The following is a 13,428-nucleotide window of genomic DNA, read 5'->3' on the forward strand; positions in this document are numbered from 1 at the left end:
GCACAGGTGCTGGCTCTCTGAGGTTACTCTGGTGCTGGCTCTCTGAGGTTGCACAGGTGCTGGCTCTCTGAGGTTACTCAGGTGCTGGCTCTCTGAGGTTACGCAGGTGCTGGCTCTCTGAGGTTACTCAGGTGCTGGCTCTCTGAGGTTACACAGGGCTGGCTCTCTGAGGTTACACAGGGCTGGCTCTCTGAGGTTACACAGGGCTGGCTCTTGGAGGTTGCACAGGTGCTGGCTCTCTGAGGTTACGCAGGTGCTGGCTCTATGAGGTTACTCAGGTGCTGGCTCTCTGAGGTTGTGCCGGTGCTGGCTCTCTGAGGTTACACAGATGCTGTCTCTCCGAGGTTACTCAGGTGCTGGCTCTCTGAGGTTACACAGGGCTGGCTCTCTGAGGTTACACAGGTGCTGGCTCTCTGAGGTTACTCAGGTGCTGGCTCTCTGAGGTTACACAGGGCTGGCTCTCTGAGGTTGCGCAGGGCTGGCTCTCTGAGGTTACACAGGGCTGGCTCTCTGAGGTTACACAGGGCTGGCTCTCTGAGGTTGCACAGGGCTGGCTCTCTGAGGTTACACAGGGCTGGCTCTCTGAGGTTACACAGGGCTGGCTCTCTGAGGTTGCACAGGTGCTGGCTCTCTGAGGTTACTCTGGTGCTGGCTCTCGGAGGTTGCACAGGTGCTGGCTCTCTGAGGTTACTCAGGTGCTGGCTCTCTGAGGTTACGCAGGTGCTGGCTCTCTGAGGTTACACAGGGCTGGCTCTCTGAGGTTACACAGGGCTGGCTCTTGGAGGTTGCACAGGTGCTGGCTCTCTGAGGTTACTCTGGTGCTGGCTCTCGGAGGTTGCACAGGTGCTGGCTCTCTGAGGTTACTCAGGTGCTGGATCTCTGAGGTTACACAGGGCTGGCTTTCTGAGAGAAAAGGTTGCGCGGCCGCACTAGCGGCCGCGCGGCTCGGATCTGTCCCAGTCCTGAATCCTGGAGCCATGTTAGTTGCTGCTCAGTGTCGCCGGGGTTCCATCCGGAGAAGGTGTGCAGGCGGCACCTCCTCCCTCCGGCCCCACGGTGTTGCTGGCCCCGATTCGGGTCCGGAGCATTGTCCGGGCCGCGTTGCTCACCAGAATGCCTGCCGCTTCTCTCTACCTGCTTTTTTAATTGGATTGTTTTTATGGCTCTTGAATTGTGTGAGAACTTTATGTGTTTTGGATATTAACCTCTTAAGATATATGGTTTGCAAATGTTTTCTCCCTTTTGGTCAGTTGCCTTTCCATTTTGTTGGCATGAGGTATGGTTTTCAAAAGGTTGCAGAGAAAAGCATTATTTTTAGTAAGCTGACATAAAAAAAGGCTCTTTAGATGGCACAGCCTTTATTTTCTCCCTGTGCCCTTATCTGTTAGTGTGCCTTGATCCCCGAATCTTCTGTGTACTAGGACAGGTAAGGAAGCTCAGGAAGAAACTCAGATGCCAACATACTCATTATTTTTATATTAATTAACTTGATATATAGCAAGTGTAATGCTATTTCAATGGAGTTGTCTTCTCAAAACAAAATAAGACAGCCCCCAAACCAAGCAGGGTGGGCCTGTGGTTCAGAGACAGAGAACATACAGAGAATATACCTGTGTGAGGAACCTGGATTCAGTCCCCAATACCACAAACAACAACAGCAATGGGGGAGAGGAATAAACTAATTTGAGACTTTGAGAGGTTAAAAAAGCTGTGCCTTAAAGCTTGGACTGCAGGCCACTTGTCTTGCATGCTGCTGACATGGGTTCAATCCCTAAGCACCCCAGATAGTCCCCCCCAGTATTCCTGAGTACAGAACTAGGAGTAAACTCTGAACACAGCTGGCTGTGCCCCCCAATCCAAAATAATGATAATAATAATAAAACTTTTTGAAATACTTAGTTACATTTTACTGTTTTATTTGCACTACTCCTGGCAGTGCCCTGGGGGACCATGCGGTGCCAGGGATCAAACATGGCGTTCCCTCATGCTGAGCAAAGCGTTCCAGCCTCTGAGTCATCATCCCGTCCCAGGGCTAGATGTGCACTTAGGGGAAGTGCTTGGAACAGGATACACTGCCACTCTTTCCAACCAGGTCCCCATCTAGGTGAAGACAAGAGGGCCCAGCACACAGCATTGCCCCTTTTGCCAAACGGCCCCGTCCCGCTCCCACCCTGCCAAGGGCCCGGCCCCCACCAGCGCGCCTGTGGGGCGCTGGAAGCTGAATACAGAAGATTTTTCTGTGCCTCCGGCCTGTGGAGCAGGCTTGTCTGGCCCAGATCACACTTGAATAGATGAAAAGAATCCGTTTTTGCCTTGGCCCGAGGCCTGCAGTTGAGGCCACAAAGGCGCTCACAGACGCCCTGGAATGGACAGGCAGCGAAGCGCTGGGGAGAGACCACTTGGGAAACTGTAAGAAGACACAAACAAACCCTCCGGAACCTTTCCAGCTGAGGCAGATGATGATGAGTTCCTGGGACGGCCCCTTTGCTCTCATCTGGAGAGACGAAAACTGCAAGAAAACAAGGCACTGAGGCCGTCGGTCGCGCTGCAGTTCTGTCTCCCAAGCTCTCTCAGGAAATCGAGGTAAAAAAGCAAGTGATCAGAGGCAACGGGAGGACCCTGGGGGCCAAGGACAGAGCCGTGAGCAGGTCGAGGCAGGAGCTGCCCGAGCTGAACCAAACTGTGTGTGCCTGACCCACATGTCAAAAGACCTGGCAGGGAATTATATACAGTTAGGTTTGGGGAATCATTTTAAGCATCAGTCCCTTTGTTGAAAAGTTGTTGTGTTTGGAAATAGCTGGAGGTGAAGCCCTTGTCCTCTTTCTGCTCTGCTGGGAGCCAGTGAACTAGGATTCACACACGTGACCACAAGAATCCCCAAGTTCCTGCCCGGGCAACCTAGTGGGACCCAGGGCCTGAGAGGATGAGGTGAGAGTCTGCCCTGGCCTGAACCCGACTACACAGTGGAGGGGCTGCAGGAACCAACTCGTGAGGAAACTCGAGCCTTCCGGTCACCAGATCCGTTACTCCTGGCTTTTTCCAAGTGACAGGAAACGTATGTTTGGAAAGAAAAATAAGTAGATGATCAGAAAATCATAGATTATCAGAGGCACCTTTTCTCCCCTAAAATTGATGGCCACTACCGTTGTTTTAATCATGTTTGTCTCTTGTCTTTGTGGATGGGGAGGGTAGAATTTTGTGGGGTTGTGGGTTTGGATTTTTTTTTAATGAAGACTTTAAAATGGATTTATCATTGGTTTATCATATTATAGGATTTCAGGGTGGAGTGGAATATCTTTGCATATAGAAGCCCCCACCCCAATCACCAGTGTAACAGCACCTTTCAGCCCTCCTCCAGGGAAGCCCCCTTTTCTCATTTCTAACCCTCCCACCCCTGTTTTTGATTTTGGTATGGTTGATACAGGTCTCACAAACACCTCCTGGGGTATATGTTAAAATGCATATTCCCAAGTTCCACCCCAGAAGCCCTGAATCAGAATATCTGGGGTGCAGGGGGAATGTGCATATTTAACTCTCCACTTTGGAAAGATCTAAAGGGCAGGAATTCATCTTCAAACTGTAGTGCTGGGATACAGAGATAGTATCAGGGTTAAAGCACTTGGCCTGCACGTGGCTAACCCTGCTTGGATTCCCTGCCCTGCATGGGCCCTCCCACCACCCCCTACCCCCCCACCCCCGACCCCAAGCACTGCCAGGAGCAATCCCTGAGCACCGAGTAGGAAGTAGCCCCTGACCACTGCCAGGAGTGGCCCAAGCCCCACCCCCTCGCCCTCTAAACAATTAATAAGCCCATAACAAAGCAGTGCGGGTGGTTCTTACACGAGCTGAAGCAAACTATTTCACTTCTGACTCAGTTCCCTGGGCTGCAAATCAGGAAAGGTTCAAACTCCTTGATCTTGTTATTGCAAAGACTAAATACTCTAGTGTAAATACATGTTCACAGATTAGCACGGGCAGAAGATTTGAGATCTGCTAATGCTTGCATTTGCTTGCCTCTTGATAAGCCGTAAGGGCAGAATCTCTGAGTGGCTACCGATCCAAGGATTTGCACCTTTTTTTGCCAGCTCTCCTCTCTGCCCTTCAGTTGCCAGCTCTCTCCAAGAGCCACCTGGAGTCAGACTTGTCCTGAGTCCTTGCTCTGGACCACTTTCCTGGTGGACCCTGGGTCTTCTGTCTTCCTGTCCTTCGGCTCTGTTCTCCTGCTTCCATTCTTTGCTCTCTTGCTCACTGCAGTGGCCTCTTTAAGCATCTTTGGCTGACCCGCAAGCCTTGTCTCTCTGTAATCTGCACACTCTCTTTATTTTGGCATTCCTCCCCCTCTCTGTCAAAGCTCTTCTTCATCTGTTGCCTTTTTGTGGGTCTCCCAGCAGTGTGACGGGGTCCTCTCTCCTTTGCCAGAGGAAGGGAAGCGTGACACACCACATATGAAACCCAAGAATGAGCACACACTGCAGGAGAGAACAGGGGAGGACTGGCTTTGGCATGAGGGCCACCCGCAGGCACAGCTTTGCCTCCCCACTACTGTTTACCAACGCCTTGTGGTCCCTTTGAAAGATACTGTCTTGCCTTCCGAAACTGAAACACAGGTCTACCCAGGGCCTTTTTGGAAGGGAAGGTGCGCTCTGTGGGGTGAGAACAATGGAAGTCTCCTGGGACCAGCGACAGCTTCCGACTCAAGGAGCTGGTTATTAACTGCTCAGGCTGCCAAGTGCCAGATCCGCAGGAGTGGGTGGTTGTGATTTCTCCCTTGTGCTCTCTCTCTCTCTCTCTCTCTCTCTCTCTCTCTCTCTCTCTCTCTCTCTCTCTCTCTCTCTCTCTCTCTCCTTTCTCCTGCTTGTTCAGCTTCCCTGATTGGCTTCTCTTTCCTGAGAGCCATCCAGAAAAGAAACCTCTTCAGCCCAGCCCAAGTTATTCTTCCTCACCAGTTGAGGGAGATTATGAGCACTCTACAAGGATCATGGAGTCAATAATGTTCCTGAGATTCTCTGAATGCTCACTGTATATGGATTCATTTGTGGGTCTTTGTCAGGCTGGAGATTTTTGTCAGACTGGGCGGTTACTGTCCTCAGGAGTCAGATGTGAGATGTGTGTGGGGTGTGGGGACTGGGGGATGGGTGTGTGTGTGTGTGTGTGTGTGTGTGTGTGTGTAGAATGGAGGCATCCAGCTATTTTCCCAGGGGTGTTTATGAGTCTCTGGGGGTAACAACTTTAGTAATAGTAAAAGTTAGCATTTATTTTTGGGTGTGTGTGTGTGGAGGGGGTAGATTGGGTGGTGGTGCCACCATGATTCTTGGCCAGTATGGCAGTGATTGAAATCAAGAACCTGGGGTTGCAGAATTGAAGGGGGTTCCATGGGCTACCCACATAGTCTACACCCTGCAATGCCCAGAGGACCATGTGGTGCCAGGGATTCAACCTAGGTTGAGTGTATGCTAGTCAGGTACTTTAATGTATGCCCTAGTTAGCACTTTTTAGCCAAGGACAAGTAACAGCATCTCTGCAGATGGGAACCCCTTCTTATATTCTTACAGAGAAGGAGCACACATGACACTCTCTCCCTCTCCCTCTCTCCCGCTCTGTCACACACACACAGTTGCATAGAAACAGAACCCCTCCCCCCACTTCTCCTGAGGCCCAGCCTTTTACGGAATAAACAGTGCATTTTCATAACACATCTCAGAGACTCTCGTGGCGGGATGAAGACAGTCCCAGCCTGCGCATCTGAAGAACTCGATCATTTCTTTGGGGCTTAGTGTACATCCAATCTGAATTCTGGGTACCATCAGTGACAGTTCTGTTGCTTGGAAGGGAAATAAAAATTGAGATCTCTGTGGATTCATTCAGTGACTATATAGTGATGAAGATAGATGAAATAGCAAATATATTTTATATTTGTTTCTATAAATACAAATTTAAGAATAATCAGACTAACATCAATGAGTATCTGGACCAGGTACTGAGGGAATAAACTAAGATGGAATGTGTTTCCTGTAATAAACTAAAATTAGATAGTCATTAGTACCAAACATTCATGGTGTTTCCAATTGCTGCAGGATATTAGCCCCTTAGGAAAGGATGCTTCTAGCCATGCTTTGCCTGTGAGAATTCAAGGTTTTCTCTCTGGTCCTATATGGTCCCCTGAGCACTGAGCTGGGAGTGGCCCTCAACAAAACAGAGTTCCACTGGGACAGGTATGAGCTTTGCAACTTCCTTGGTTTCATTAGCCCAGGCCAGACTGAGCCCTGAGCACAGAACTAGCCTCTGAGACCAACTCAGAACTTCTCAAAGGAAAATGGAAAATGCTTCAGATAGTCTGAGCACTGTGTCTCCTGGGCACTTTTATTGCTTTTTCTGCTTTTTGCTTTTTTTTGGGGGGGGTCACGCCCGGTGATGCACAGGGGTTACTCCTGGCTCTGCACTCAGGAATTATTCCTGGTGGTGCTCAGGGGACCATATGGGATGCTGGGAATTGAACCCAGGTTGGCCATATGCAAGGCAAATGCCTTACCCGCTGTGCTATCACTCCAGGCCCTGGGCACTTTTTTTTAAATTTAAATTTTATTTTTATAAAGTAGTTTACAATATTTGATTCCATTTAATATTCCAACACCAATCCCATCACCATTACGCCTTCCCACCACCATATTTCGAATGTTTCCAACCCAACCCCCAAAGGTTTCCCAGAAGCAATACCTAAATAAATTATTTTGTATTGCTTATTATAAATAATCCACCAAAAATGATGCAAAAAGAGTTTCCTTAGAGGAAAGTCTGTGAAGATTTTTGTATTTCATTCATCCTGGAGCCATTAAGTCCTTGTCTAAGAGATTACTAACATGTTGTTAAAGGCTGAGACTTGTATGTTGCGTGGCTACAAATGTGGTCACATGCTCCAGAAATTCTAAAATTTTAAATACATTTATACAGTTGAAATTATTATTATTTTTTAATTGGATGTTGACTTTGGGGTCTAGAGGCATTTCTGTAGCATGTTTTTCTTATGTTGCTCTCTTCTGAGAGGTTTATTTGTTAGTATCTGGACCATGGTTGTTAATGAGCTTATATGGTACCAGAAGCAGTTCATGGGAGTGATAGCCAGGCTACCAGAAGCACAGGGAGATGGGGGGAGGTTGCCCATTCCTAACTGTGCGACCCTGGAGATTTTGGTCACAAGTCCCCTGGGCACTTTAAAAAACTTTTTTAAATTTTAATTTTTTATTTATCGAATCACCGTGAAAACAGTTGCAAAGCTTTCAAGTTTAAGTCTCAGTCATACAATGATCAAACACCCATCCCTTCACCAGCGCACATTTTTCACCACCAAGAACCCCAGTATACTCCCCACTCCACCCCTCTCCCTGCCTGTGTGGCAGATTATTTCCACTTTACTCTCTCTACTTTGATTATATTCAATATTTCGACAAAAGACCCACCATTATTATTTGGAATTTCCCCCAACAATCAGACGTGCCGAAAAGGCATCATTAGATAATTTGTTTTCTATTGCGGATTATGAAGAGCATATGATGTCGCATGGCCACAATAGCAGCTGTGCAATTTTGGATTTTTAATAATTTAGTAATAAGTCTGGAGGGATTTCTGCCAAAAGCCTCTGGGTTCTGAGATTGGTTTGTGTGCCTCTGGGATCATGGCTGTTCAGGAGCTGGAGGAGCCATTTGTGGCCTGCAACTCTGGGCCTTGTCGGGGTGGGGAGAAGGGCCGGTTCCACCCCACGACCTGTGAGGCCCTGTGTGTCTCGTCACTGCAGTCTCGTACCTGGTTGTTCAATAGCCTGGACACTTTTCTAACTAAATAAAATCTTCAGGCCAAAGTGCATAAGCTGAGCTAGGGATTCTCAGTACTACCTAGATGGTGAGGAACAATCTTAGACTCTCACTGGTCTCTGACATTGTCAATTGCTGGAAACATGCAATGGCGTGCATGGTGCTTGCCTTGCAAGAGGCAGGCCTTGTTTCGATCCCCAGTACCTCACAGAGTCCCCTGGATGCCATCAGGAGTCATCCCTGAGTGCAGAGCTGGAGTAAACACTGAGCACCACTGGGTGTGGCCTCAATTCCCCCCAATTGTTTATTATATAATTTTAGCACTTAATTTTTAAAGATAAGTTGTCAGCATGTACCAAAATATTAACAGGCATGGTCTGAATTGTTGGATTATGGATTTTTCTCATTTCACGGGTCATTTATTCTTTTTCTTTCATTTTTGAAACAAGGACCTGGAATTGTTTGAGTTTGGGAAACATTTTCCTATTTTTGCAATACAGGACACAACACATCACTCTTCCTGCCTGAAGACAAATAGCATTTTCACATAACAGAAATTGTGAACACAAAAAGACAGACTCCCTTTGCCTCCTGCAGTAAGGAGCAATTCCCAAGCAGGTTAGTAATTCATCAATCATTCATGTCTCCTCTATTCCAGGTGTCGAGTGTAGGAATCCAAGCTGAGCAGAGCCCAGCGCCTCTCCCATTTCTCCATCGTGAAGTCAGGAGAAGTTTCCATGGTGGCCAGTGACCAGGCAGAGCCTGCCAGGGCAGAAGCTACTAGCGTTTCTCCCTCAGCCCAGGTAGGATGTCAAACTGCCATCTGGGCAGGACCCTTACTGTTGCTTCTCTCAAATCACCCCTGCAGGTTCCCACTGTTGCTGGCTACCAGGGAGATGTAGCAGTTGGGCTTGATGACGGATCCAAATCCCTATAAGCTTAGTGGGGTCTTTCAGAGTCAGTGCAGAGAAGACAAGGTCCTTCCTTCAAGGCTTCTAAGGCCATGATCTCATTTTTGTTCCTCTGGCCAGATGTGACCTTTCTGTTCCTTCCTGCTGACATCAGCCCCAACCGAAAAAGTCAATCTGTTTCACCTCAGGTACCTCCTTCCCTCCTGAGCCATAGCAGAGAAAAATCACAGCAGCTGTAGGACTTGTACCTAGTGTCAAAACTTTATTTACTTTTGGAGCTAATGTATGCATCTGTCCAGTGTTTACACAGCTGTTTGATGTCTGTGTACTCGAAGGTTAGCCTTGGCTGGTGTGCTGCCTCTTCAGCTCCAAGCATTGAGATACGGAATGGACTTTCTCCATGCCCTCCTCTCTATCCAGTTTGCAGACTGGTGCCAGTCAAAGGAGACCTTAGTGATGAAAGGTGCTTCTGTGTGATGCTTCTCCTGCAGGTCACCTCTCTCTCAGGAAAAAGACCCAGGACTGGAGAGAGGGGTTAAGGCACTTGCTTTGCGTGCAGCTGACCCTGGTTTGATCTCTGGCACCACAGAGGTTCCCCAAGGACCACGAGGTTTGCTCCTGAGTACAGAGCAAGGAACAGGCCTGAGTAGTACTGGGTGTGACCCAACCTCCACCCCCCCCAAGAAAAAAGGGCCCACTTTCTGATCTGCGTATGGAAAATATGATGGCTGACTGTGTTTTTCCCTAATAAAAGGATACCATTGTCATACAAAGGTAATCTGGAAGAGCTGGTCTCTCCTCCCAAATCACACCAGAGGATTTGTGGGAGGCATATGTGCAGGCCAGGATGGAAATAAGGCTAGAAATGACGCAGTGTGTTGAGATGGGGGAAAATGGCTTTTCCTCCCAACCCTCTTCCCCACCCCTGTCTTTTAGTTGTTGCTGTTCCTTTTTGCTTTTTGGGTCACACCCAGAGATGCTCAGGGGTTACTCCTGGCTTTGCATCTCAGGAACTACTCCTGGCGGTGCTCAGGGGACCATATGGGATGCTGGAAATCGAACCTGGGTCGGCCGCGTGCAAGGCAAATGCCCTACCCACTGTGCTATTGCTCCAGCCCCTTAGTTGTTCTTCTTGCTGCTGCAATGACAAGGGGTGTGTGTGTGGGGGGATTGGTCATACACAGGCTTGGTTCCTCCTGGGGGGCACAGGCTGTTTTGGGAAGTGGGTAGCCCTGCACAAGCCAGTGCAGTGCTCTCCAGAGCCACACCCCCGGGCTGTGCTTCTCAGCCCTGTGTTCCCTGAGGGTGGGACATCATGGGGAGTGGTCACAGGTACTGAGCAGCAGCAGTATTTCTGGATCACAAGGGCTGCAGCAGGAGCAAACTCAGGGCCTCACACTTGCCAGGCACATGCCCGTGGCCACTGAAGCACCAGACCCTGGTGCTCTCAGCCTGAGGCTTACTTGCCCCCCTGCAAACCCAGAATGAGCTGCTATGCATGACAATGCTTTGACTCATCCACATCCCAGAGCTTAGCTGTACCCCAGGATGTGACATGATTTGGTCTTGAGGCTGTTGCCTTAGAGGTCGGGGAAGAGTGTGGCACTGCCATCCCAGGTCTAGCGGGAGGAGACAGCAGAGGGGATGCCAATCCAGGGATCCTGGCACCAGAGCAGAGGGTGGTGATGGCGGCAGAGCTGCCAGGGGGTCTTTCCCCTCCACGTGTGTCTCCTGGTTTCTCTGTTGCCTGGTGTCTGCGTCACATCAGCCATGCTAGGGGCTATTCCCAGCTCAGTGCTCAGGGGATCATGTATTTCCAGGGAGCCAACTCAAAGCTCCAGTCATGAAAGCATGCTCTCATGGCCAGAAAGATGCTATGGGATTGCACGAGGTCAACCCAGCTTCCATCCCCTGAGCATCGCTGAGGGATCACTCCTGAGCACAGAATGAGGGGAAGTCCCTGAGTGCTGCCAGAAGTGGCCTAAAAACAAACAAACAAAAAATTAAAAAGAAAAGAGAATGAATCAAGTCTTTTGAGCCACCTCCCCAATCTCCTATTCTGCATGTGAGGTGACCTGGCTACTGATTGCCAGTGTTGATTTGACTGGTCTGATTGGCCAGGAGGCTGTCCCCTTTCGCCTTACCGCCCCATGTGTATCACTTTTGAGTGTGTGTGCTCAGTTGAGTAGAGAAGGACCATTCTTGGGTTGAAAGTGCACAAGTAGCTATGTTCCCCCACTAGAGCCTCCAAACAAGCTCTCCAGGTCCCAACCCCCTATTCTTTTCTTGGGGGGGGGGGGGGGTTAGGCACACCAAGAGGAGCTCAGAGTTTCTCCTGGCTCTATGCTCAAGGATCACTTTTGGTAGGCTTAAGGGATGACATAGATGCCAGGAATTGAACCTAGGTAGTTGTGTACAAAGCAAGCACTTGCCCACTGTCCTATTTCTCTGGCCCAACAGTATTTTTTGCTTTTTTAAAAATATTGTTTTGTTGTTTTGGGGCCATACCCAGCAATGCTCAGGGTTTATTCCTGGCTCTGCACTCAGAAATCACTCCTGGTGGGTTCAGGGGACCATGTGGGATACTGGGGATTGAACATGGGTCAGCTGCATGCAAGACAAATAAGTGCCTTACCGATTGCACTATCTCTCCAGCAGCCCCCCAACAGGATTCTTAAAAAAATTTTTTTAAAAAATTGAGCCACCGTGAAGTACAGTTATAAAGTTGTTCATGATTGGGTTTCAATCATACAATGTTCTAACACCCATCTCGTCACCCATTTACCCATGATTCCAGTTTCCCTCCCCCTCCCCCTGCAGGCAGCTTGCCTCTATGGCAGACATTGTTCTCTCTCTCTCTCTCTCTCTCTCTCTCTCTCTCTCTCTCTCTCCACACACACACACACACACACACACACACACACACACACACACACACACACATACACCAGTATTCTTTTGTTTAAATGACAAAGAGTTCAAAGCTTCTTAGGATTGTTTTACTTATTGGCTTTTTGGGTCATGTCTGGTGATATTCAGGGGTTATTCCTGGCTCTATACTCAGGAATTACTCCTGGCATTGTTCAGAGGACCATATGGGATACCAGCGATTGAACCCGGGTCCGCTGCATGCAAGGCAAACATCCTCCTCACTGTGTCATCAGTCCAGCCCCCATACCAGTATTCTTTTATTTTTCTGCTTTTTGGGTCACACCTGGTGATGCTCAGGGGTTAAGTCCTGGCTCTGCACTCAGGAATTACTCCTGGCAGTGCTCGGGAGACCGTACGGGATGCTGGGGATGGAACTCAGGTCGACTGCATGCAAGGCAAAAGCCTTACCCGCTGTGCTATCACTCAGGCCCCCCACACCAGTATTCTTAAATGACTCTATTGTCCAGTTTTGCATGACCTTGTCATGAACATAACTTTTAAAGGTGCCATAATAAAGATCAACTGGGGATTGAATTTTAATTAGAGTCAGTGCAGCAGCTTCTGTCAAAGCCCCTAGTGTCTCTCACTTGTGAATGAAGCCTGGGTCTCTTACAAAAAGTAGCACCTCAAAGCACAGCACACTCTGCATTATCTCAGGGCTCATTCTCACCCGCCTGTTTTGAAGTTGGCCTCTTTAACTAAGGGTAGCTGCCATCAGATATTTGCAATTGCTGGTTTCTTTTTCTTTCTTTCTTTCTCTCTCTCTCTTCCTTCCTTCCTTCCTTCCTTCCTTCCTTCCTTCCTTCCTTCCTTCCTTCCTTCCTTCCTTCCTTCCTTCCTTTCTTTCTTTCTTTCTTTCTTTCTTTCTTTCTTTCTTTCTTTCTTTCTTTCTTTCTTTCTTTCTTTCTTTCTTCCTTTTGATTGTTGTTGTTAAAATCTATCATGAACTGAAGGGAAATACTTTTAAAACTAGATCATGACCCAGGAAAGAAGGCCTGGACAGTAAGTTTGAGTCTGTTATCAGTTCTGCTTTGAGACTGGCCTTTGATATCTCTCAGAGGAATAATGTTTACTTTTAGCATGAAATACATAAGAGAAAAAGAATTGAGTGGGGAGTAGGGGAATGATATTTTGAGAGGATAGTTTTATTGTTCTGTCTGATATGTAATGACCCTTTATCCCTGCTGTATCCAGGGAGCAACCAGACTTAAAGTCAAATACAAAAATCACTCCTGAAGCCAAGTGTAAGCAATTAAAAAAATTTTTTTTAAAGAATTAAATGCCACATTGAATCACGTGTGATGATTCCCAAGTTGCCTGGGAAACTGGGCGTCCCTCTCCTGCCGTGTGTTTTAGAAACCTAGGTATACATTCTCAGCCGCGTGTATTTTTAATAGAGCAGGAGAACACAGATGTTTCAGACTTTCTGAGAAGCATTAAGTTCTGGAAACGAAGCCACAAAGGACACAATCGTGGGAGGGGAACTGCAGAGAGCATCCTGGGAAAGCAGCGGGCCGGCTGTGGGATGACCTCTCTTTGATCTCCCTCTTTCCCAAGTCACTTTCCCATGCACTTCCTCAACACTGGTTTCTGTTCTTTAGATCTAATAAAAGGCTTTGGGGTTGGGAGCATCCCCAAGTATCCAAGTCGGGTGCTGATTCAGGCAGTGCTATGGTGGGACAGCAGAACACTCCACATGTTTACAGTGAGATGTGTGACTGAGGGAGTGAGAGAGTGAAAGTGAATGAGTGTGTGTGTGTGTGTGTGTGTGTGTGTGTGTG

At 48.2% G+C, this 13,428-nt stretch overlaps 1 protein-coding gene across 1 annotated transcript in view; it reads left to right on the plus strand.

Moving 5' to 3' along the window:
- The first annotated feature begins 2,412 nt into the window (after positions 1-2,412).
- ARHGAP32 (Rho GTPase activating protein 32) overlaps positions 2,413-13,428 on the plus strand; it is a 259,745-nt gene continuing 248,729 nt past the window's right edge. Inside the window, exons 1-2 of the mRNA XM_055133619.1 lie at positions 2,413-2,583; positions 8,464-8,608. The gene's annotated coding sequence lies outside the window, so the exon portion shown is untranslated. The remainder of the gene's footprint in view (positions 2,584-8,463; positions 8,609-13,428) is intronic.

The sequence above is a fragment of the Sorex araneus genome, chromosome 3 (assembly GCF_027595985.1).
Source record: "Sorex araneus isolate mSorAra2 chromosome 3, mSorAra2.pri, whole genome shotgun sequence".
NCBI lineage: Eukaryota > Metazoa > Chordata > Mammalia > Eulipotyphla > Soricidae > Sorex > Sorex araneus.